Raw genomic sequence first — 24,109 nt, forward strand, 5'->3', positions numbered from 1 at the left:
CCAAGCTAATGTTTGATGCACAGAATTTATTGTGTGGTTTTCATAACCCCCATTTGGTAAATAGATTATCACGGTGGAATAGTATAGCATGCTATTTGCTATGCCACTTTCATCTAGGGCTGTAGCTATCAAATTTGTTAGTAATCGAGTATTCTACCAAAAATTCCATCGAATAATCGGATAAAATGTGTTTTTGCTTATTAATATCAATTATGCAAGAGAAAATAAGACTCCTGGGTCTCTTAAAATGAACAACTAAGTTTCCTTTTTTAGAAAATGTTTATTTTTTTTATTTTTAAATGCATAGAATGCAATGCATACATCAAAAATAAACATTTAATTATTATCCATTGTTTCTCTGTCTGTACTTGTACTGTGAACAATGACAATAAAGTTGAAAGATGAATTAAGTGCATTTAAGTGCCATTCAGTTGGGGTTTTAAATAAAGCATTTTCTGAGATGCACATTAAACATTAAACACAAAACATTACTTTATATTTTAATTATTGAAAATTAAGCAAACTTAGCTTTTTGGTAAACAATGGGGATTTACTGTTAAAAATAAAACATGGAAGAAATTTTGTGTGATTAAACCTTAAAAAAAAAAAAAAAAAGATAAATTTTTTTTAGTAGTAGGCTATGTACATTCTGCTGAACAGTAACACATCTCTGGCAAATACTTGTCTAAAACAGGACTTTTATTTTGACGGGTTGACATACTTTTATGTTATGTGATGTGACACTAGTTTTACTCAAATCAAAATGCTCATGAAGTGACTGTCAGAGCAGTTCTGGAGATGTTGTTCATGTGTTCTCGTCTTATTTAGTGAGACAGCAGATGCTGAAATTACCGCGAGCGTCACGTGCGCTTCAGTGTGTGTTAATAAAGGAAGTCGCGCTTCTGCTCCATTCATTAACAGAGACACGCAGAACATGCAGGATTCATATTTAAATAGACTGTTCTGGCTTAATATTTACAGATATTAGTCCATCACGTGAGATCACGTGGTTGGCTGGCTGCTGTCAGCGACTACTGAGAGCGGCCCTCTTGAGGGGGATCCCGATAACAGTGTCATTACACGTTACTGCATTGACGATCAAAGGGGCGCTCACACAGTGTCGTTGCATTTTATTCTTAACCAGTCGTTGTCTTGGGGCCCCAGATCAGCTCGGGGCCCCAAGCAATTGCTTGGTTTGCCTGCCTTGTTGCGACGGGCCTGGCACTTCGGATGGGTTAAATGCAGAGCACAAATTCTGAGTATGGGTCACCATACTTGGCTGAATGTCATGTCATGTCACTTCAGACACGGGTCATGATGAGGCGTTCAGTTCCAAGATCCCTTGAAAGGGAGTGTAAAACTTATCAAGAGCAATATTTGAAGGGGTCACAAATAAAAGAGAGAGAGAGAAACAGAAAAGAGCGAGTGTGTGTCTGTGTGGGTGACTGTGAGAGAGAGAGAGATGGTCTTTTGCTGCTGTTTCTCATTTTTTCTCATTAGTGGTTTTACTGGCCGTGTCTCTGTTTGTTTGTTACAGCATTTAATATGCAAATATATTTTCACTGTTATAGTGTTAATTGACTGTTTCCAGATTTTTTACTAATGTATTTGAAGAAACAAACCTACTAAACACTGAGCAACACCTTGTGATGAGTGTGTGTGTGTGTGTGTGTCATAACTGGCATGAAATCTGGATCCATATCATTTATTTTTATAGACTGCTAAACATCTGCTGCTGTTATTATCAGCTGTAACACACACACACACACACACACACACACACACAAGTCATGAGTGTCTTCCGGCTGCTGTCGTTCCATGACATTCGTGAGGACCTTGATTTGACTGATTGTGTTTGTGTGTGTAGTTATGTCTTCACCTGCTCCACTGTGTGTGTGTGTGTGTGTGTGTGTGTGTGTGTGTCGGATGGATCCAGACAGTCTTATTCTGCTGAGTGTTCAGTTTTTGTCAGTATGATGGCTGGATGTGTATCACTGATATCAGTTCTGCACACAAATGTTTTAAATGGCAGCTTGTTACCTACACTTGTGGATGAAGTATGAATAGGTTGAAATGAGTTTTTTAATTCCTTGAATTGTACTTCATTGTTTTTATTTATTAGTCTGTGTTTTTTGTATGTTTGTTTGCCCGGCCATGAATATTTGTAGAGATGAAATCCATGCCTTTACTTTACTTTATTTTCAGCCTTGTCCTGAATATTGACCGAAATGAGATCCAGTGTTTTGTTGACTGTGTTCATGTATTTACTGTTTAATGTCAATCTGCTTTGACCTAGATTGTGTTTTAATCACATAAAACCATGAGTAATGTTGATGTAATAGGCTGAGAATTGTGTTACTTATTAATAATCAAACCTGTGTTTGTCTAATATGAGCAGTGAATGTTTTCAGATGATTGTAAGAGTTGATGGATGAGCACTAAACCTGTGTCTCTCTCTCTCTCTCTCTCTCTCTCTCTCTAGGAGACTCGTCTCTAGTCGGTGAGTACAGCATGTTTCTTCTCTTCTGCTGATGTTTATATAGACTTTCACCATCCTTCACTTGAATTAAGATGATCAAATATGAACACATCCACCACAATATCAGACTCTAGTTCTGCCTTTTACTTCACTGCACTAGAGCAGATTTAAAATCATAAGAAATTGTTTTCTGATACTGTTTTTGAAACCAAATCTTTGCATAACTACAGATAACACTGCATCTAACAATGGTTTGTGGAAAAAATAGTTAATAAAAATAAAAATAATAATAATTAAAAGCATATACATCAATTCAGATACGAGTATCTAACAAGCATGTGTCCTATTCTTGTGAACTAAACTCTTTGTATGATGATAGTTTTCTCAAAATAAGTCAGATGCTCATGAAGTGACTCAGAGCAGTTCTAGAGACTGTGTGTATGTGTCCGTGTGCATTGAAACACTGAGAGCTTCAGTAGGTATTCTGAAACATTTACATCCCTATGGACCTGACATAAAAATGGTTTAAATCCTTAGGTTGGGGACATGCAAAATAATTAAAAGTTCTCTCCTGAACTGCATCTTCACTTCCATTTTTCTTTTCAGTCTCTTTATTTTGCCCTGTTATCAATCTCTCTCATGACTTTAATACTCAAGATTTAACTAAACTATACTTTCTAAATTGTCTACTTGTCAAAATGACATCACTACAATATCTTTATAGAAAAATAATAATACTGTACATCAGTCATGTTTTTCTCTTACAAAATTTAGCCATGCTTTTATTATATATATGTTTTTGGCAAATGGATTACCATTTTTTGTCTGATACCATTTTTTGTCTGATAAATTATTGCTGTAACATTACAGTAGATAATGATGATGTTGTTTATACAGTATGTTGAGAGATGACTGATGAGCAGTGTGCTGCTGCTTGACTCCAGCATCTCTCCAGATCAGACTGAGCTGCACCTGAACACTAGTTTATCTCCTGAGCTCCAGCTGTGTGCTTCCACAGTCCTCTCCGGTCTCTCTCTCATTGATTACTCTGAGTCTGATCCAGCCGAAGCACTGCGGTCACGACTAACCCATGCATGATTTATTAGAGATTTAATTATTGAATAAAGGATTCGGAAATAATCGCTTCAGTACATTCGGTATGCAGTTATACAATAATGATATTAAAATAGCGGGTCAAATCGTCTGCCAGTCCAGCAGGAATTGTCCCGGTTCTCCTGATGTCCGGTCCGCGCCTGATTGCATCTCAGAACATTATAGGGCCATATATCTTAGAATAGTCAGTGCCATTTGGGAAATAAATCAGTTAAATCTGTATGTGGATGTGTGTAAATATTCAAATGTAATCCTCTTTGCAATCATTAAAATTTTCATAAGTAACTGTAATTGAATTACTCATTTTTTCTTAGTAACTGTAACTGATTACTGTTACATTTATTAACGCCGTTACATGTAAGAGTTACTCCCCAACACACACCACACAGAAACACAGCAGACACAGAATGTTATCTTCACTAACAGTCAGCTTGATGTATTGATTATATGCAGTTTTTAGTTGAGATTAATTCAATTACTTTTTAGAGGTTTTGCCTAAATAATCTTGTGCCTCTATTGTTCACAGGAAAGTACCCAATTATCTAATCAAGATTTGAGTCATACACACACTCAGAAAAAAAAAATAAAAGGGGGAAAAATGAAACGTATATATGTCCATAATATACATATATGTAAAAAAAAAAAAAAAAGACAAAGTAAATGAACACAGAGAGCTGTGATGAATGAGGAAGAGGTTTATGTTTGAGTTTCTCACTTGCTGGAATTCAGGGAAAACTTGAGCTATTTGGGTGAAATAGCTGTATACAAATAGGTGTATAGATATTTCATATTTCTCTTTCTCTTTCTCTCTGTCTTTCAAATTCAAATTGCGTGTTGCCGAAGCATTTATATGAGCAAGATAAACGTGCTGTCAGTTCTACACTGGTCAACTTTTCCCTTTGTGACAGGCATTAATGTACCTTGTTGCTTGAGTAGTTTTGCATCGTTCTCCAGATTTTCGGAGTTGGGACAGATCATTTCAAATTTGGAAAGAGCTGTGTTTGAATGTCGGTATAGTTGGAGCAGGTGGTTGTTTGGTGACAGTACAGGCGTGAGCTGCTCTGTATCTGCTTCTCTCCAGAGCCAGCCTGTGCTCTCGGAGTCTCTACCTCCACAGGTTTTTCTCACTTTACATTTTTACATCAATTTCATCATTTTACACTGAATGTGCTAGGTCTGATGGTCAAATCACTTTGGCCAATGTCTGTTGTTTTTGAACTTTCTATATAAATAAAACGTGTTGTCCATGAATGGTTTGGTTGGCTGGATTCTGTGGATGAGGGTGTTAATGAACTGAGGCTGGTTATTGTTAGTCGTGTTAGTCTGATCAGTCTGTTTGTGGAGCTCATTGTTTTTAAAGGGGTCGTGAACCGAGAAGCCAAAATACCCTTGATCTTTTGACTTTCTCATTAGTCTAAAAACAACTTAAAATGAAAGCAATCTGCCAAAACAACATTCTTGGAATTTGCCACTTTATGATGTAATAGTGTGAATAAGCACCGCCTGCTTGTACATCACTGCCTGTTTAGCCCCGCCCACCGATTCTACATCTCCCCCTGTTTAGCCCCGCCCACCGATTCTACATCACCCTCTGTTTAGCCCCACCCACATATTATATATTGCCCCCTGTTTAGCCACGCCCACTGATTCTATATCACCCCTGTTTAGCCCCGCCCCCAGATTCTACGTCGGCCCCTGTTTAGCCACACCCACTAATTCTGCATTGCCCCCTTTTTAGCCCCGCCCACCGATTCTACATCGCCCTTGTTCAGCCCCGCCCACCGATTCCAGATCGCCCCCTGTTTAGCCACGCCCACTGATTCTACATCGCCCCTGTTTAGTTTATGTTTTTGCTCTTTTCTTAATGTGGATTGATAGACGCTGTTGGCCTAATGCTGCCCTTCATGCATTATCAGGTGTGTTTCTCTGTTCTCTAAGGATGCTTTTACAAAACTCTGTATGCAGGGCTTCAGTTGGATTTAGGCTATATAGTGATTTATAGTATAGACATATAGTGCTGGTGGCTGTACTCTCTCTCTCTCTCCGTCTCTATATTCATAATGGCGGCTGTTTGAGACTGTATTGGTTTCAATCAATCATACTCTGCTTAGAGCTGAATGTGTTGACAGCTGCACTTCTGTTGCCTTTCACTGAAGACATATGAGACAGAGAAAAGAAATGACTGGAGACTTTTGACTTTCACACTGTGTTATTGACCATGTTCAGCTAAATATCTTCACACACACACACACACACACACGGCTGATGTTTTATTCAAGTCGTGGCAGATCAGGAGGTGTTTTTAAGAGATCATGAAATCAGAATCTAGTCTCTTTGCTGTCTCAGGTTCTTTATGTCACTGCATTCACACGCTAGCAGTGTTGGGAAGCCTGTTTGGGTTACAGTAATTGAATTTAATAGGTTACAGATGACAAATCACTGTATTTAAAATGTAATAAGTAGTGTTACTATTTAATTTACTTTATTCAATTAATGTAACCAATTCCATTTTGGTAACTTTTCTAAATGTCTCATTAAAGCAGGCGAGGTTAACCTTGCAGTAGAACTCAACTCTGATTGCTATCAGACTTTCTAACCCTTCATCACTTGAATTAAGATTATAATAATTGAATTTAAAGCACAGCCACTACAAAATCAGACTTTAGCACCTCTTTTCACTATGAGATCATTCTGAGGTTAAATATAGATTTAAAATCATAACAAGAAATAGTTTAAAAGCTATTATAACTCTTTCTAAAATCAAATCTTTGCATATTTACATCAGGAAACACTGGCACCTATCAATGCTTTGAGAAACAGTTACTTTAAAAATGAAAGCATATATATAATCCTAAATAGGAAATAAATCAGTTACCGTATTATTCGCACTATAAGTCGCACCTGAGTATCAAGTAATTCACATCAGTCCAAAAATACTACAGACTACAGGAGCACTGAGCAGCATAGAGCGCCCTCTCACGGCTGGAGACGGTAATGTTTTCTCTTGGTTCATGTCAAATTACTTTTGATAAATAAGTCGCACCTGACTATAAGTCGCAGGACCAGCCAAACTACGAAAAAAAGTGGGACTTATAGTCCGGAAAATACGGTATCAAATAAACATGTGTCCTAGTCTGTGTCCTAAACTCCTGAAATATTGTCATATTTTAGAGCAGTCAATTACATTTAGGAAAGAAATCAGTCATATCTGTGTGTGTGTGTGAAAATATTCAGATGCAGCCCCCAGCCTGTAATCATTTACATTTATTCTGTAATTCAATGACATCATTGCATTAGATGTAACTTGTTACTCCCCATGCGCCACCGCATGCAGGAACTGAGTTCACATGCAGATTACATAAAAAATAATAATAATAAATACATTTTAGCATATGTGTGTGTGTGTATATATATAAATATTAATATATATTGCAAATTAATGAATAACTTCCTTCTTTTAATTATACAAACTTAACAATAATAATAATAAGTAGTATGTCAAGATTAATTTAGATGAATTGACTTATCACCTATGTTTTTTAATAATACATTTTAGTGAATGTGCGTGTAATAACATGCGACTGCTGTCGTGAGTCTGATAAAAGTCTCGGTCTGTGGAGGGTCTCTTCTTCTCTCACTGCTGAGCTGCTGAAGATCCAGTGCAATGAGAAAAGATGGAGGCTTGTTGAGCAAATCCTCGCCGCCGCCGTCTCCTCCTCGTGTGGGATTTCAGAGGCACTCCAGAGGAATTATGGGAGATGTAGTCCATGGAAGTAAAGCGGCTTATCCAACATACTCCTGACCAAACGCGCTAAGCCTGAGAGATAAAGAGACAGACAGAGAGGCACAGAGACGCATGCGAATGTTATCTGGAAAAGTGAGGCCTGGGAATACACTGAAATACTGCAGTCCTGTCAGAAACAGTGTCTTTATCTGGAGCTGCTCACATTAATGCTGGACGGCAGGTTCATCATCTGTAGCTCTGTGCAATCCACGTCCAGAGCCCTACCTGGACAGCACTCTGAGCGGCAGACTCATTTGAATCACATTCTGTATGAGCTGTGTGTTTACAGTCGATGACTGCAGATGATGTGTGTGGATCGTGACAGAGTGACGTCTGTCCTTCATCAGCAGTGTCTGATTCACCACATGATTCAGAATCAAGCTGTCATTAAAACAGCCCCTGCGGTGTGTGTGTGTGTGTGTGTGTGTGTGTGTGAGTGTGTGAGTGTGTGTCTCTGTGTGTGTGTGTGTGAGTGTGTGTGTGTGTGTGTGTGTGTGTGTGAGTGTGTGTGTGTGTGTGTGAGTGTGTTTATGGTTTGTGAACTGATTTGTCCTCAGAAATAAGCTAAATCTGACAAAATAGTTTCCCTAAATGACATATGTAGTAGTAACAGTAAAAGTATGTGTGTGTGTTGTTGGCCAATTGCTTCAAGTGTGTGTGTGTGTGTGTGTTCCTGGCAGCTTTGCCTTCAGAAATCCTCCCTCACAGAATCTAATTAAAATGAGAAAGAGTTGCACTGATATGCAACGGACACACACACAGCGACACACACACACACACACACACACACACACACACACTTGCTGATGTTCAGCCAGTAAGCCTGAGTGGGAGATTTTAACTATGTTGAGCAGATTAAATGTGTCCGCACGCAGTCGCTCTGGATGTTTAGCACCTTGTAAACGTGCACTGAATGATGAGAGATGAGCTGAACCACCTGCCGTTGTGCCCAAACATTATTCTCTTTTTTATTTTTATTTTATTTTGTGTGCCCTTATTGGTTAAAAGGGCTCATAAATCTGCCAAATCTTGTTTGTGTCTGTGAGCATCGGATTAGGGGTCAGAGGTCAAGTTAGGAGTTAATCTGCTTAACTTTGACTCACTGATAACAAACATGATTGTGTTCAAGTTCAAGATCAAGTTCTTTATTGGCATTTGTGTTACAGTATTGCCAAAGGATTTTAGTAGTGTACAATACAGAATATGATTACACCATCAAAGTAAAAAAACATACATGAGATAAAATAAATGAATAAATACAGCAAAATAAAAATGACAACATCAGACAGTATTTCTAATATAAGTAATAATAAATACAATTATTCACAATGCAGAATTGTAATAGATAGTAATAATTGCTAGTTTGACTGCGATCTCATCCTCTCTGAGTATACATATAGAGTGATCCAGAGAAAAACAGGAACAATTCCTTGCTTCAGACTGAGGGAAGAAGTTTCTCCTGTAGTGCTGTGTTTGGGGCAGACCAGGAGGAAGTGTTTCTCCTCCTCTGTTTGATTCAGATCACAGTGTTTGCACACTCACTCTTCTTGTGTGTGTGTGTGTGTGTGTTTGGGGGGGGGGGGGGTAATTGGAAAGAAAGGCTTTATATTGAACAGATTCAGTGTCATATTGACTTAGGTGATGATAGAACTGAACAGCTCTTTTTTTATTGTATTTCCATGTGTAAGGGGTATAAGCCCAGTTCAGTCCGGCAGGCATTACTAGAGCAGCCTCTGTTTACCCTTAGGATGTTTTTTGCAAATTCCAAATTTTCAAACTTTATTACTGGTCCCCAAATTTCACTCCTTTACAGTAGGATTGGTTTGATGATTGCGTGATATAATTTAATCCATGTTAATTAGTAATTTTAATTGGCCAAACCATGCTTTAATGGCATAAAACACCCTCCGTGCCTTCTCATTGAGGGCCTTGAGGGCCAGACTGAAGCCCCCTGATGCTGAGATCTGGATGCCCAGGTAAGTGTAGCTTCTGCTGTGCTCCAGGACTGAGATCTGCTTCCCTGAGAGCTGGCCTTCTTCTGGAGCACCATGACCCTGGTTCTGTCCACTCCTCACAGTACTGTTCCAGCGGGGCCAGGCTGTGCTGGAGACCCTCGGCAGAACCAGGGCGTCTGCGTACAGCAGCCTTTCCCTCTCTCTCTCTCTCTCTCTCTCTCTCTCTCTCTCTCCCTCTCTCTCTCCCTCTCTTTCATGTCTATCACTGTCTCTCACGTCTCGTCTGTTGAGGATGGTGTAATTGTGTTGGATGCATGTGAATGGAGTAGACGATCTTTCTTTCACGTGTGTCAGAGTGTTTGTCTGTGTGCATACACCCACACACATACATGGACATACTCTAGATTTAATCATCAGTAGGGATCTAAACATTTCATTCTTTAGTTAAGGATGTCTGATCATTTCTGTATTTTCTTTGATATATTGATCTCTGCTACCACTGAATCTAGATCTGTCTCTGTCAGAAGGAGATGCATAAACGAGAACACAAGTGTACTATTTATGGAGGCTATATCTTTAACACCAAGCATTTCTGCAGACTCTGTTGATATTCTCCTTGATTCCTTCAACTCAAAAGTTAAGAATGTTATTGATGATATTGCTCCAATAATAGTCAGTAAGAAGACTGTCAGACAGAAATCAGTTTGGAGAAGATCAACAGCAGTTCAGACTATGAAAAGACAATGCAGAAAAGCTGAGCGGATGTGGCGGAAGACAAAACTTGAAATTCACTATAGCATCTATAAAGACATCCTTCATGCTTTTAATGTGAAACTAGCCACAGCTAGACAGTACTTCTTCTCAAACCTTATAAACAGTAACTTAAATAACACTTGTACTCTTTTTGCCACTGTTGAGAGACTGACAAACCCCCCAAGTCAGATTCCCAGTGAAATGCTCTCAGACAGCAAATGCAATGAGTTTGCTTCTTTCTTTTCTGAGAAGATCATCAATATCAGGAAGGCGATTAGCACATCCTCAAGTAATGCAGAGGTCAGACAGATTCGGCCGCAATATCAAAAAGTAGATGCTATGTCTGTTTTTGAAGAAACTGATAGCTAAATTTTTGAATAAATATTGCAGCACGTTAAATCAACCTGCTATCTTGACACACTTCCCAAACATATATATATACATATATAAGTGTGCTAAACTGTTTGGAAGCAGATCTCTTAGAAGTGGTGAATGCCTCACTTCTTTCTGGGACATTTCCAAACTCCCTAAAAACTGTAGTTATTAAACCTTCTGAAAAAGAGCAATCTTGATAAAACCATTTTGATGATTTATAGACCAATATCAAAATTATTGGAAAAGTAGTCTTTAATCAGCTGAACAAATGCTTAAACTTAAAATTATATGTTTAATTCTGTTTTGACTTGCCATTTCAAAGACTTCATTTTAACAATGCTACACTTCATTAAAATGTCTATAATCATTTAACCATTATCATGCAATATTGTATTTATCTTTTTCATCATGGGTAACATGATGCTGCCAGATCTTAGCCTGATTTGGGCCACACTCCTCCCCTCAACAGTCGGCCCTCATGTTGTTTGCCGGATCCCCGCGGTGCCGTCAGTGCCACACATGGCCCAGCTCTGGCTGAAAGGGTACATGCCATTCCCGACAGGAGGCCAGCAGTGCCAGCTTGAGGACACATGTGGGCAAAGTCCGTTTGCTATGTGGGATGTGCACATAGACTAATTAAGATAATTAACAAATGTTTACTTTGCTGTAAGTGTAAAAGGTTGTTGATGCTATGCATTTTAGACTGTGTGTCTTGTGTTAAATTAGGATAACTGTTACATGTGTGACTATATTAAATTTGTTTGTCTCCTGCGTGGATCACTTGGCTATTTCCCAAATAGCTACAGTTAACCATGTACCAGTGTGATTCATAATTGCATTATCCTTTCTAAATTGGCTTCTTTTTGTTTAATTATGGAATTGGAGTAATACAATTTTACCTGATTAATAATAAAATGTTATATTTTATTTATTCTGAACCCTCCTGAATTCATCATGACTAGTAGACTGTGAGGAGGCTTTTGTTACCGCAAATCTACAGCCAGGAGAGGTCAAACTGAAGGCCAAGGAATGATAGCATCACTTAAATTTGGTGTCAGATTGAAAGTGGATCTAGACGAAAATTTACACAAAATCCTAATAAATTCAGAAGCACAAGTAAAAGACTGAATATGCATTAAACCTTCGACCAGGCCGTTGATTTCCACTTCTTGGGCTGGCGAGTGGATTCCTACACATACCTTGACTCTAGGGGTCAAACAACTTAAAATCAAGTCAGGAATCTTGGTGTGATTCTGGAGACAGACCTTAGTTTCAGTAGTCATGTCAAAGCAGTAACTAAATCAGCATACTATCATTTAAAAAACATCACAAGAATTAGATGTTTTGTTTCCAGCCAAGACTTGGAGAAACTTGTTCATGCCTTTATCACCAGCAGGGTGGACTATAGTAATGGTCTCTTCCCAAAAAGACCATTAGACAGCTGCAGCTCATCCAGAACACTGCTGCCAGGATTCTGACCAGAACCAGAAAATCTGAGCATATCACACCAGTCCTCAGCTCCTTACAAAGAATTAGCCACTTTTAAATCTAGACTCAAAATTAATCTGTTGTCTGAACTGATTGAACTATATTTTATGTATAATCTTTTTCTATTCTTAACTGTTTTAAATTAATTTGAAACTTTTAAATCTTCTTTTCTTTTCTTTTCTTTTCTTTTCTTTTGAAAGCACTTTGAATTACCATTGTGTATGAAATCTGCTATTTAAATAAACTTGCCTTGCTTTGCCTGTGAGACACAAGGACAGCAGCCCCGCCGCTAATTTCATTACAGACAGAAATGAAGAATCCATTTCATTGGATTTCCACTGCCGTCAGATGCAAAAGAATCAATATCTAGAGAAAAACATCAGTGTGCCTATTAAACACTGATGATCTGCTCTGTGTGTGTGTGTGTGTGTGTGTGTGGTGTTAGTGAGCCACGCTATGATTGTGAACTGTATTACTGCAGTGCTCCAGAACAAAGAGACTCCATTTTTCTTTGAGGAATTGCATTCCTGAGCCATTAGATGATTTTCATGAGCTCTCTGTAATTTTTCCCCTCATGTGCTCTCCATCTCACACATTCAGCCTTCCCAGAATCCTCCATTCTCCCTTCACAGACACAGACAGACAGACAGACAGACAGACTGTCATCATTTGCATCAGCGTTTAGAATAAATAATATTATGATTTATTTAATTTATTATTTATTTATTTATTTATGATAGTCAAGATTAAAGGGAGACATTTGAACTGAAAATGGAGTATGTAGATTTATTGGACATGGAGCGAGTGAAACTGAAACAAAAATGCACACACAGCATATTTACATGTTAATGATTTAATAAATATGAAGTGTTGTGTTATATGAATCAGGCATGTGTATGATGAGGATCAGGTCATGACTTTTAAAAAGGTACATAAGGAATAAGAAAAAAAACAACAACAGTGAAATCAAGCAAAAAAAAAAATTGATAAATTAATTGAAATAAAAAGAGCAGAGGCATCCATGAGGGGCTGATTATTAATTCTGACACTGGATGTTTTGATCATGTGTGTGTGTGTGTCATGAAGAGTGTGTGTGTGTGTGTGTGTGTGGTGTCTCAGCAGAATGAGAATGGCGTCCCTGATTGCAGCGCAGAAATGAGCGTGTGGTGTAACGAGATTCCTGCAGGAGATAATGAGCTCCAGCGGCGCTTTCCATCCTCATGCTGTCTACAGAGTCACTATTAAAATCGTGTTCATCAAGAGCGGCACCTCACCTCACAGCTGCGTGCGACTGCAAACGCTATTGTGGCTAAATAATGATCTGCACTCCGTTATTGACAGTCTGCCGCGCAGAGGGGAGACTGTATGTGAGTGTGTCTGTGACTCTGGAGTTAGATCATCTTGATGTCAAAGGTCACGGCGCTGACACAGAACATGTGTTTATGTGTGTGTGCTGTTCCTGTTTGTCCTGGAGTTGTTGATCGATTCCAGACCAATGAGAGGAATAACGCCAATTAATCATGTTGCCATGGCAGCAGTTGCCGAGGGGTTTCCTCAAGAACAGAAAGATATGGGAGGAGAAGAAGAAATGCACACAGGAAGAAGAGAAGAAGCTGAATGATGCTGCAGTGATGCATGAAGTGTGTAGTGTGTAGTTTAGTGTGTATCATGTAGTGGAAGTAGTGTTGTGTAGTATGTATGTGGTGTGTAGTGTAGTGTAGTTCGTAGTGTGTGTGTAGTTTGTGTTCATCACTGAATCATCAGCTCATCTTGAAGCTTCAGGTGACTGTTATTCGTGTTGCTGTTTATTTGGTAATTGGCTAGTTGTTATTTGACAAACGCTCATTTCAGTGTTGATAAGGCGTTTGAGTCAAATCAAACTCTGCAGTGACAGATTCTTCTTCTGTGGTGTTTATTTGAGCATTAGAGATCCAGAAAATGTGGCTCATGAACGGCTGTATTTGATCGGCGTTCAGATGTTGATGTGAATGTTCAGAATCACTGGTGAACACAGCACTGAAGTGATGAAGTGATGAAGCTAATCAGCGCTTCCAGTTGTTTTGAGTTAGACGTCATCAGAAGAGCTGAACCATGAGTCAGAACGACAGACTTTCAGCAGAAACCCTGAGAAACACATGGAAAAGCTCCTGAGTGTAGTCATTTAGCCCAGTGCATCATCGAGATACTTTTTATAGTATTTGCTAAAATTATTAATTTTATTTTTCATATTTTCTGTTTTCGTGTTAATTTAGATATAGTTTTAGTAATTTTGTTGTGTGTTTTTGTCATTTTAACAGTTTTGTTGTTTTTAAATATGTCTGTATAGTTTATATAAATTTTTGTTTTAGTTTAGGTTAGTTATTTTAGTACTTCAATATAAATCAAACAATAATGAGAAATTATGCCTAACTAGATGGATTTCATCTTTGTTGGTCAGTTAACCTTTATTTAAAGGTGACATATCATGAAAACCAGACTTTTTCCAGGATTTAAGTGCTATAATTATGTCCCCCGTGCATCTACCAACCAAAGAAATGTGAAAAATATTGACCAAGTAACTTTGTTTGCTAAGTCTTTTTCTGCCAGCGCTCTGCTTCCACTCAAAGTAGGTATTTTCTAAATTATATCATTTAATATCTGTAGGGTATTTTGAGCTGAAACTTCACAGACTCATTCTGGACACCAGAGACTTGAAAAAGGGGCACAGTATGTCTCTTTTAAAGTAAGAATTTCTACGTTTGTTAAGTGTTAGATTACAGTATTTGTAAGTCGCTGTATAGAAAACCCCAACAGAAGTCCACACAATGTCCCTATTCACTGATATATAATAGAGTCAGACTAAACATCTGTAATAGTCAGTTGTTGTTTGTGGCACACATCAGGCCGACGCTAGTGTGCTTACCTTCATGAAATAAATCCGCTTTAAAAGACATGAACAATGTCATTATTTTGAATTTGGCTCATTCATGATATGAGTAGCTCGTACAGTAATGAGTCTGGTTAGGGTTAGTGAAGTGATCTTGTTCTGTTTAGAAAGAAACGCAGTGAGAATATTCACAGTGTGATATGAGTCACAACGGCTGTTCAGAGTGTGAAGAATTTTACTGCCCTCAGACCACAGCGTGTGTGTGTGTGTGTGTGTGTGTGTGTGTGTGTGTGTGCGCACTGTAATTAGCAGTTATTTGCGCTGGATTTCATTTGGCTCAGTCATTAGTCTTGCACCAAGACAGTTTGCTGCGAAATCTGAGTTTCCCCTCGGCCAGGAAATTAACAAGACCATTAGTGCATTAGAAAAACCTCTTCACTTCATCAGAGAGAGAGAGATGTTCCCTCCATCTGATTGAGCACTACTGCTCACTGCACACTATTAATAGCATTGTAATGTAGCATGGCCTCAAATTTCAGCCAGTTATCATCTCGAAAACATGGCATTTTAATTTGGTTTAAATTGTAAAAAAAAAAATGATTGTCAGTCTGATCAAATAATTCATCATGAAAGGAAAAATGGAAATTCAAATGTTTTCATAAATGTGCATGATCCAAGTATGCATGAAGAGCATTGTGCATACTGATCTCTTCCAGTAGTAGTAGGCAGTGTGCAGCTGCTGTATTGATTTCCACGAGCGGCTCCTATAATGTCATCTGTGCAGTGAACTAAACGGCAGCCTTCTCTCTGGGACAGTGTTTCAATTACAGTTTCTGGGAAGCATCATAATGTGGTGATCTTACAGGCCCTGGAGGAAGCGGCCGATCTGACGCCTGCTGTTGTACGAGCTGTAACGAGCTCCAGGGAAGATCAAGGAATCATGGACTGACTGTGGCCCAGACACAGAGACTCAGATGGACATAAATCACTGAGCTCCCTGCTCTTTATGATGCTGCTTTACAGCTTCTCTGTAGGAGATAGAGACCCGGCAAGACATCATAAATTAGATTCTCTGCAGTCTGCCACGTTTACCTGCAGGGGGCGACAGCTTCACCGCGTGATCTGACAGACGAGCCAAGATTCTACAACACAAACAACATACTGTCCACGGGCCCTTTACAACTAACCAACATCACACACCAAGAAATCTAACCATCAATACCAACCAACAAACTGATCTTTAACACCAAAACTCCAACATCTAACAAGCAATACCAACAGCACTAACCAAGAACACCAACAGTTAACCAACAACATCAACCAACAATACTACCTAACGTTTTGTGTTCAATAAACAACTATTTATTGAAAATTTTCTTCTGGGAGCCGAAGTATAAAACAAAAAGCAACTGTGTAAATTTAGAACCAATCCCAACCCATCCCATTCCCCTGGTAGAATTCAAAATAAATTAATAAATAAAACATTATAAATCATAATAATAAAAATAAATTAAGTAATATAAATACATAAATAACAATAAATGTATATTATTTTTAGGTTAGTCTGTCGATAGTATGAGTAGGATTCCAACAGTTGACTAGCTACCTTTTTTCTGCTTTTTCTTTCAACCCCCCCCCCCCCCCCCAAAAAAAAAAGCGAAACCGTGCCTAGAGATTCTTGTGAACAGAGCTTGCACTTAGAAGAAGATTACAGATTCATATAAAAACATTTCATTGGAGTCAATAAACCTATGCAGCAATTTCCAATGATTTATTTGGTGGTTAGTGTTTTTAGAAGACAATTTAAACATTCCCTATTCCTGATCCGAAAATAAAACATGCATATCCTCATTAAGGTCCTAAGCCCAAACAGTTGGGATAGATAAAGGTTTGTATGAATGCTCAAGAAGAAACAGACGATAACTGAAGCAGAGGAGGGAGATTCCTCCGAGGGAAGGATTAGTTTGCACAGAGAGTGAATAGCATTTGAGAGATCCAAGGCACCCCATACGACCGCAGGGCCAATCTAATGTGCACATACACAAAAAAGAAGTGCCTGGAAGATTATATTGAGCTTTGAGGTTCTGGAAGGATTGTAAACCACTATCATCACCGTCAGCTCAGTTCTTAGAATGTGCTCAAAGTGAGCTATATCACTCGTGGTCGGTGGCTTGGATTTCTTCTTAAACGGAGAAGCCGACTGGGACAACTCCTGCTGTTTCTGATTGTGAGCCATCAGGAAAGTGTTATTAATGAATACAACTTAAAGTAAAACAAAACAAAAAAAATCAGCAAAAAAGAGTCAAACGTACTGAGCTCTACTCAAGTGTGACTAGGTTCATGAGCACGTCACTTGACTCCTTAAAGCTGCAGTCGATAACTTTTGACGCTCTAGCGGTTAATAAACAGAACTGCTTGCGTCTTGCGGAAGAACATCGTAGCCGGAACTACTTCTCTCTGTTTATGTCTATGAAGACCGCTAGAGCGTCAAAAGTTACCTACTGCAGCTTTAACAATACTAACTAACAAAACTAACTAACAACACTATCCATTACCTACACACTGAAAATACTAGCCAACCAAGGGCGTAGTTTTGGTTTCAACATTGATTTCAATATTATATTATATTATATTATATTATTATATTATATTATATTATATTATATTATAGACAGAATTGATCTAATTAACATGCCATGGGAAGTCAGTCTAAGTTAACATGTTCTTATATTAATATTGTTCATTTCTTACTCCTCAACAGTTCATCAGGCTCTTCATGATTTAATCTCTTGATTTAATGATTTAATCTCATTTTTTGGTATATCTGAAGGCCATACCATAGTTCCTAACTGTCACACTTGTTATAATAAGACTAGAAGACCAAAAAAAAAACCCAATAATACTAAAACACCAACCAACATCTAACCAGCAGCAAAAGCTCCTACATAGTTGTGCAAAAACACTTCTAACACACGAAGAATTGTCTTTCTGTATTACAAATGAGATTCATTTAATATCAATAACACTAGCTAAACTATCTATCTATCTATCTATCTATATATCCGTTCGTTTGTCCATCTTTTTTCATCAGTAAAATAAACAGATATGTTTAAACATTCTTCCATTTGTTGTTCAGTCTTACACACATTATGGATAGTTGATTATTATGTAATTATTATTCTTTTTCTAATGGTTGTGTTCAAAGCCTGACCATTCAAGCCGGTTCCTGAAATCAGTATCCTGTCGAACTGACTGCAGTTGTGGTGCTATAATATTCACTGTAAATATATTATTTGAGATCATTATAAAACTATTGATATTGTGTGTGTAATGCATATGCATAATTAGTGTTTATTAGTTACATCTAGTTATTCAGTTGCTGGTGTGCAAAATAGAATATGATGCGAATGGAAATATTGTGAATGCTCCGTTCCATTGGTTGACCTCGAGACCCGCTGTAGCTGATGGAGAGTATCAGACGTCTGTGATCGTCTGAAGGTTTGTTCGAATGCCCTTCATGACGACAGCAGGCTACAGAGCTTGTATTATTAGTGTTCTGTGTTAGTCACAGGGTCACGTCTGCTAATGCGTCACTCTGAGTGGCTAGGCCTCGGGCACGGCGCCCACAGCTCACGCTTTAATCAATCCAGGGCTTGCTGTTTCATTACGTCAATTTCACAAACCAACATGTGCACATTTTAATGACTTCGACCTTTGCGTTTTGAAGATTGAGGCTGAATTTATTTAATGAGTGACCGCGAAGTCTTAGAGCGAGTTGTGGTCAAACTAAGCAGCGTCTGAGAAACAGCGGCAGTGTGTTATATCACAGCTGTGATTTACTGGGAACAGATCATGATAAAAGAGGTCAGGGCAAATGATGTGTGTTTATCTGCGATTCAGATGATGTTAAACGTGTCTCATCCAATCAGAAGTAGAAGCATAAGCGCAGGAAGTGAGGTATTTCCCATTATTGAGTGGCAGGTGCGGCGTGATCTGGCTCTATTTCCCAGAGTGCTTCACTGCAATGCTGCGAATGGATCTGAATTAAAGTGGATTTAATGGAGTCGGGCAACAGAGGAGATGGCTTTATAACGCTTATTATCAATCCTGCTGTATAATGAGCTGAATTACTGCCCTGATGGAGAAAGATTAGAGAGATTTAGAGTCGGCTGCGCTGAAAGAGACGGGCATCTGACGGGGCGTCTCACTGAGGGCTGAGAGGAAAAGGAACGGCTGGAAGTCTAATATCTCAGAAAGAAGACTTCCAGACATTGATATACTGTAGAACCAAATACTGCAGAGTGAAAAATGTGTAACAGTCAGACTCTGAGAACATCTGCTTTATTTATGCTGCACTGATGTTCAGATCAGGTTATTCTGTCAAACAACGATAAATCAGCTGGTTTTAATCTGAGGAACGCCATTAAGTTATAAAAACGTTACTGCTGAAGGATCTCTGAATTGTAAATGTTTTCAAAGTGTGTTTTTTTTCTTGGATATACTGTATGAGCGTTAAGGGAACATTCCATTTTTATTATTTGCAACATTATGGTGAGCGATACTTTTGAATGTTGAATGCACAAACACTAATGGAAAAGATGAAATCACTGAACCATCATTACTGACTTTAGCCTGAAAATGCTGCTATTGTCCTCTTGAATTATCACTATTTTACTGTTTGACATTGTAAAGCTGCTTGGACACTATCTGTGTTGTTTAAAGCAATATTCAAATGAGTTCCCTGAATGTTCTGAAACAAGTGGTAAAATTAAATAATGTAAGATGAATGTTACATCCACAAATGATGTATAGATGTTTTTGTTTGCAGAACATTTTGAAAGATAATTTAAACATAATTTAAACATTGTTCACATATAGCACATGTACGTCTGTAAGATGTATGTTACAGGTCGCTTGATCTGCAAAGCATCTGCTGTGTAAACACATCTAACAGACGTCTTTAAAATGTCATCTAATAAACGTCTATTTGACATCTGATAGGAAACGTCCTATAGACAAGTGGTTTACAACCCAACACTGAACATTTGGCATGTCTCCTTTCTCTGACACACCAATTTCAGGTCATGGAGTCTGTACTAATGAGCTGATGACCTGAAGGGCCCGAGCCCTGCAGAGTTTTTAAGGTGTGTTTAATTAGGGTTTAATCTAAACTATGCAGGGTACCAGCCCTCCAGGAATTAAGTTTGACACTTTAAACATTAAAGGGTGTTGGGGTGCCTCCAGGACCAGGGTTGGGACCACTGCTATAGATGTATTGCAGATGAGCAAATACTGTAAATAATGCGTACCGCAGGTGTAAATGCAGACGTCAAATAAACATCTCTGTGATCTACGTGTGCTATCAGAGTTAGCATTACTGGAAGGACGTTTGATCATAATATTCCATAACGTTTGTGTTAGCCTGGGACTCCTGGTAAAGCTGGTGTTCAGGACTGGTGTGCAGGCTTGTCTGCGAGTTGCTGTGAAGCTTTGGTTTGCAGTGGTTCCTGTGATTGTTTGTGTGCTGTCAGATGGCGATTAGTGGTTAGCAGAGCTAGCCTGCGGTCTGGGCATCTGACGTGACAGATGTGTGATGTGGCAGCGTGAAGCATTACTCCAGCACTCACACACTATTACAGGCCTGGACGGAGCTGTGCTGTTCACTGAGCTCAGGAAGCTGCGTAGAACAGAGAACGTTTGATGTATGACAGAGCTGTGGTGGAGAATGGAGCAGACTGCACGTTTAACAGTGAAGACACACCTGAGAACGATCTCAGATCACCAGGATCTATCTGCTCAAACCAAATTCAGCTCCTTTAGTTTCTTCCTCATGTAATTATTGTGTTTTATTATTGAAACGGTGATGTTAGTGAGGGATTTTTCAGCCTTTTCATACTTAAACGTTTATGTATTGCTATCTATATTAAAGTAATTATGAATTACTGACCAATAATAGAATACTTAAAGATAGTGTAAAATATGCATGAACTATACTGTGTGTGTGTGTGTGTGTGTGTGTGTAGCTGCTTTAAACCATATGCACTGTGAAAAGACTGATATAAATAAGTAATAGTAATAAATAAGATTTATAATAATATTAGTAGTAGTAGTAGGAGGAGGAAGAGTATAAGGATGTACAGTATATACAGTTTTATATTTGAAATATTTAGTTTTATCTGCATGCAAATATAACCATTAACTGAGATCACAGAAATGTGAACAAACAAATGTGTTATTACATGATTTAAATATTAACTTTAAATCTCAGGGGATTGAGTAAATATTATAGGTCAAAGGATTTGACTGACAAAACCTTTAGCATTCTCTGCATCATAATTTCACATAATATGTAATTGTGTAATCCATAAAAAAGTAATCGTAATCTGATTATGAGCATTTTAAACTGTAATTTAAACTAAACACAAGCATTACATTTTTGTAATCTGATTGTGTGATCCAGATTGCATGAAATCAGTTATTGACTGACTTTTATTAGGATTGATTATATGAACTAGACACTTTTATTGTATCTTTAATGATTTTTTCTTCATTTTTAAAGAGGAAATGTCTTTTTTTCTCCTTTCTGTCTGCTCTGTGTCGTTACAGATCTCTGTACTATTTAAATTCTGAAATAATCAGGGACGGCATCACACACTATCAGATCAGTGATCATAATATGATGATATTATCTTTATTCAGGGATGCGTGATGAATGTTTCAACATAGATATTTTGTTTTCTTCTTCTCAGATGTTTAAAGGTTTCAGAAGTTATTTTAATAGAATTACCTTATCTGATGTGCTTTCACTTCATAGATGGTTTCATATTAGCCAACATTCATGAAACAGCCCTTTACAATCCCTTCCTATCTGTCTGTCTGTTGGATTATCCGAAAAAAAAAAAAATAATAATTATATACATTTGGTATTACCATAAAATTTGGTTTAATTTGTTGTAATTTGGGGAAATATGTAGCGCTAATGTTGTGATAATAATCACAGGGCAGTACAAAATGCTCCTCACGTCAGGGAGATGTGTGTGTATCTAGAAGGTAAAAACACTTCATCTGTTCTTCTGAAAGTAGATGCATTTAGAAATCTTTAAGATTACTTACAACAGAACAGCAACCGATTTTACAGACGAGCGTTTCATGAACCTAAGAGAGGAGGTACTTCTGACTTTACTACCACCATCCACCGCTTCTGAATCAGATACTGGAAGTGTGTTATTAGTATTAGAGAGAGAGGGCACACAGGAGTCAGCTGTCTCAACCGTCCGTGTCTTGTGTTCTGCAAACACACACGAGCTTCATCACTGTCTGTCACGACATTATTAACTGTCTTTACATTTATTTTGAAAGCTGAAGCTTGTGATTGGAAAGCGGCGTTACATTTCCTACGAGTGCTTGTGGTGTTCGGCCAATCACAATGCTCTGTGTCAGCTGGCCAATCAGAGCAGACTGTGCTTGTCAGAAGGAGGGACTTTGTAGAAAATGATGTGTTTGAGAGTGTCATAGACGACCTACAATAACATACAGTATTTGAACAATAATGTGTTTTTTTAACGTTAAAGCATGTCAACATGTTCTATTACAGCTAAAACATAAATTAATGATCTTTAAAACAGCATCATATGACTCCTTTAAGATGCTTTTACGAATTTGGGTATACATATTTTCAGTTTCTTCTTTTTCCCATTTGGAGAAATCTTGTGTTTTTAGAGGTCCCCATATCTCACAGCTGTAAAGAGCAATTGGTTTTTTAGATAGGTTTGAATGAGAATTTCATGTTGAACTGTATTTTTGATCATGTAGAAGACTCTCAGTGCCTTTACTTTTAGTTCAGATTGACGTTCCCTGTCGAGCTGATCTTTAGTCCCAGCAGGTGTATTCATGAGTGTGTTGGAGGACCTGGTTTCCTGCTCTGAAAGTGTGTCTCTGTCTCTCTCTCCATCCGTCTGTCCTGATCTCCTCCATCTGTTCTCATCAGGTTCATTCTCTTGTTAGTAGATGTTTCCTGATCTGGGTCTGACTAGCATCAGTCCCTGGCGTCCTTGGGTCGTCTTCCTGTTTGTCAGAGCAGTAAATGAGACACAGCTTCTGTTTTCCCGACATTTTGTGTTTTGCTGCACTGCGACTCCCGCCATGTTCTGTAACGGCCGTTAACTGTAAGGCCCGTGAAGAACGAGTCAAACAAAAGCTGCGGCCCACAGGAGCGGCGTGATTGTGAAGAATCGGCACAATAGCTGGTGATTTCAGTGTGGCCGGCCCTCGCTCTGATTGCACAGATATACTGCAGATTATTCATAGTCAAGACCGCCAAAACCAGCCGCACGAACCCAACGACATCCATTCAGACACAGACTGTGATTGAAAGAGAAGTCAAGATGTCAGAGAAGAGTTTTATACACACAATCCACAGGAAAGACTCAACCACAAGTGGAAAATGAAAAGGTTGAAACAGAAATCTGCTTGCTTTATGTTCCTGTATGGAGAACGACTGTACAGAAAAACACATTATTCTCTGATTTCACCAGTCCTTCACCCACATGTAATCATCAGTGAACACACAATCATACTGATCACATGACTGAAAGATTATTATTTGATGTATATGAGATAAGCTCAAAGCTCTGATGGTATTGAGCATCGTCACATTAATGTCTGTAGCGCTTTATATAATACAGATTGTTTCAAAGAAGCATTGAATTAATAAACTAGGAAATAGCAGTGATAATGTACTGTTAATCAGTTAGGAGATCAGTTCAACTGAAGACTACAGTTCAATTCAATTCAAAGGTGTTGATTTTATTCAGAATTCAGTTTCAGTTCTGATTGAGTCAGTGCAGTTTAATCAACCAGACTTGATTCTAGAATAATACAATGCTATAATTATTAATAGTGCATTTAGAAATAACCGGGGCTGACTATAGTGCTAAACAAAAATAATCTACATGAAATACAAAAACATGTATGTAAAGAAAAGAGAATTCTAAGACACCCTGCGTGTGTGTTATCTGTGTACAGGTGTGTGTTTGTGCACCAGGTTCAGACGCGGCAGTGTGTGTGTTATCTGTGTACAGGTGTGTGTTTGTGCACCAGGTTCGGACGCGGCAGTGTGTGTGTTATCTGTGTACAGGTGTGTGTTTGTGCACCAGGTTCGGACGCGGCAGTGTGTGTGTTATCTGTGTACAGGTGTGTGTTTGTGCACCAGGTTCGGACGCGGCAGTGTGTGTGTTATCTGTGTACAGGTGTGTGTTTGTGCACCAGGTTCAGACGTGGCAGTGTGTGTGTTATCT

General features: G+C 38.4%; 1 protein-coding gene across 1 annotated transcript in view; it reads left to right on the forward strand.

Moving 5' to 3' along the window:
* LOC113080236 (neurexin-2) overlaps positions 1–24,109 on the forward strand; it is a 269,544-nt gene that overhangs the window by 36,027 nt on the left and 209,408 nt on the right. Inside the window, exon 2 of the mRNA XM_026252449.1 lies at positions 2,483–2,500. The gene's annotated coding sequence lies outside the window, so the exon portion shown is untranslated. The remainder of the gene's footprint in view (positions 1–2,482; positions 2,501–24,109) is intronic.

The sequence above is a fragment of the Carassius auratus genome, unplaced genomic scaffold (genome assembly GCF_003368295.1).
Source record: "Carassius auratus strain Wakin unplaced genomic scaffold, ASM336829v1 scaf_tig00030446, whole genome shotgun sequence".
Classification (NCBI taxonomy): domain Eukaryota; kingdom Metazoa; phylum Chordata; class Actinopteri; order Cypriniformes; family Cyprinidae; genus Carassius; species Carassius auratus.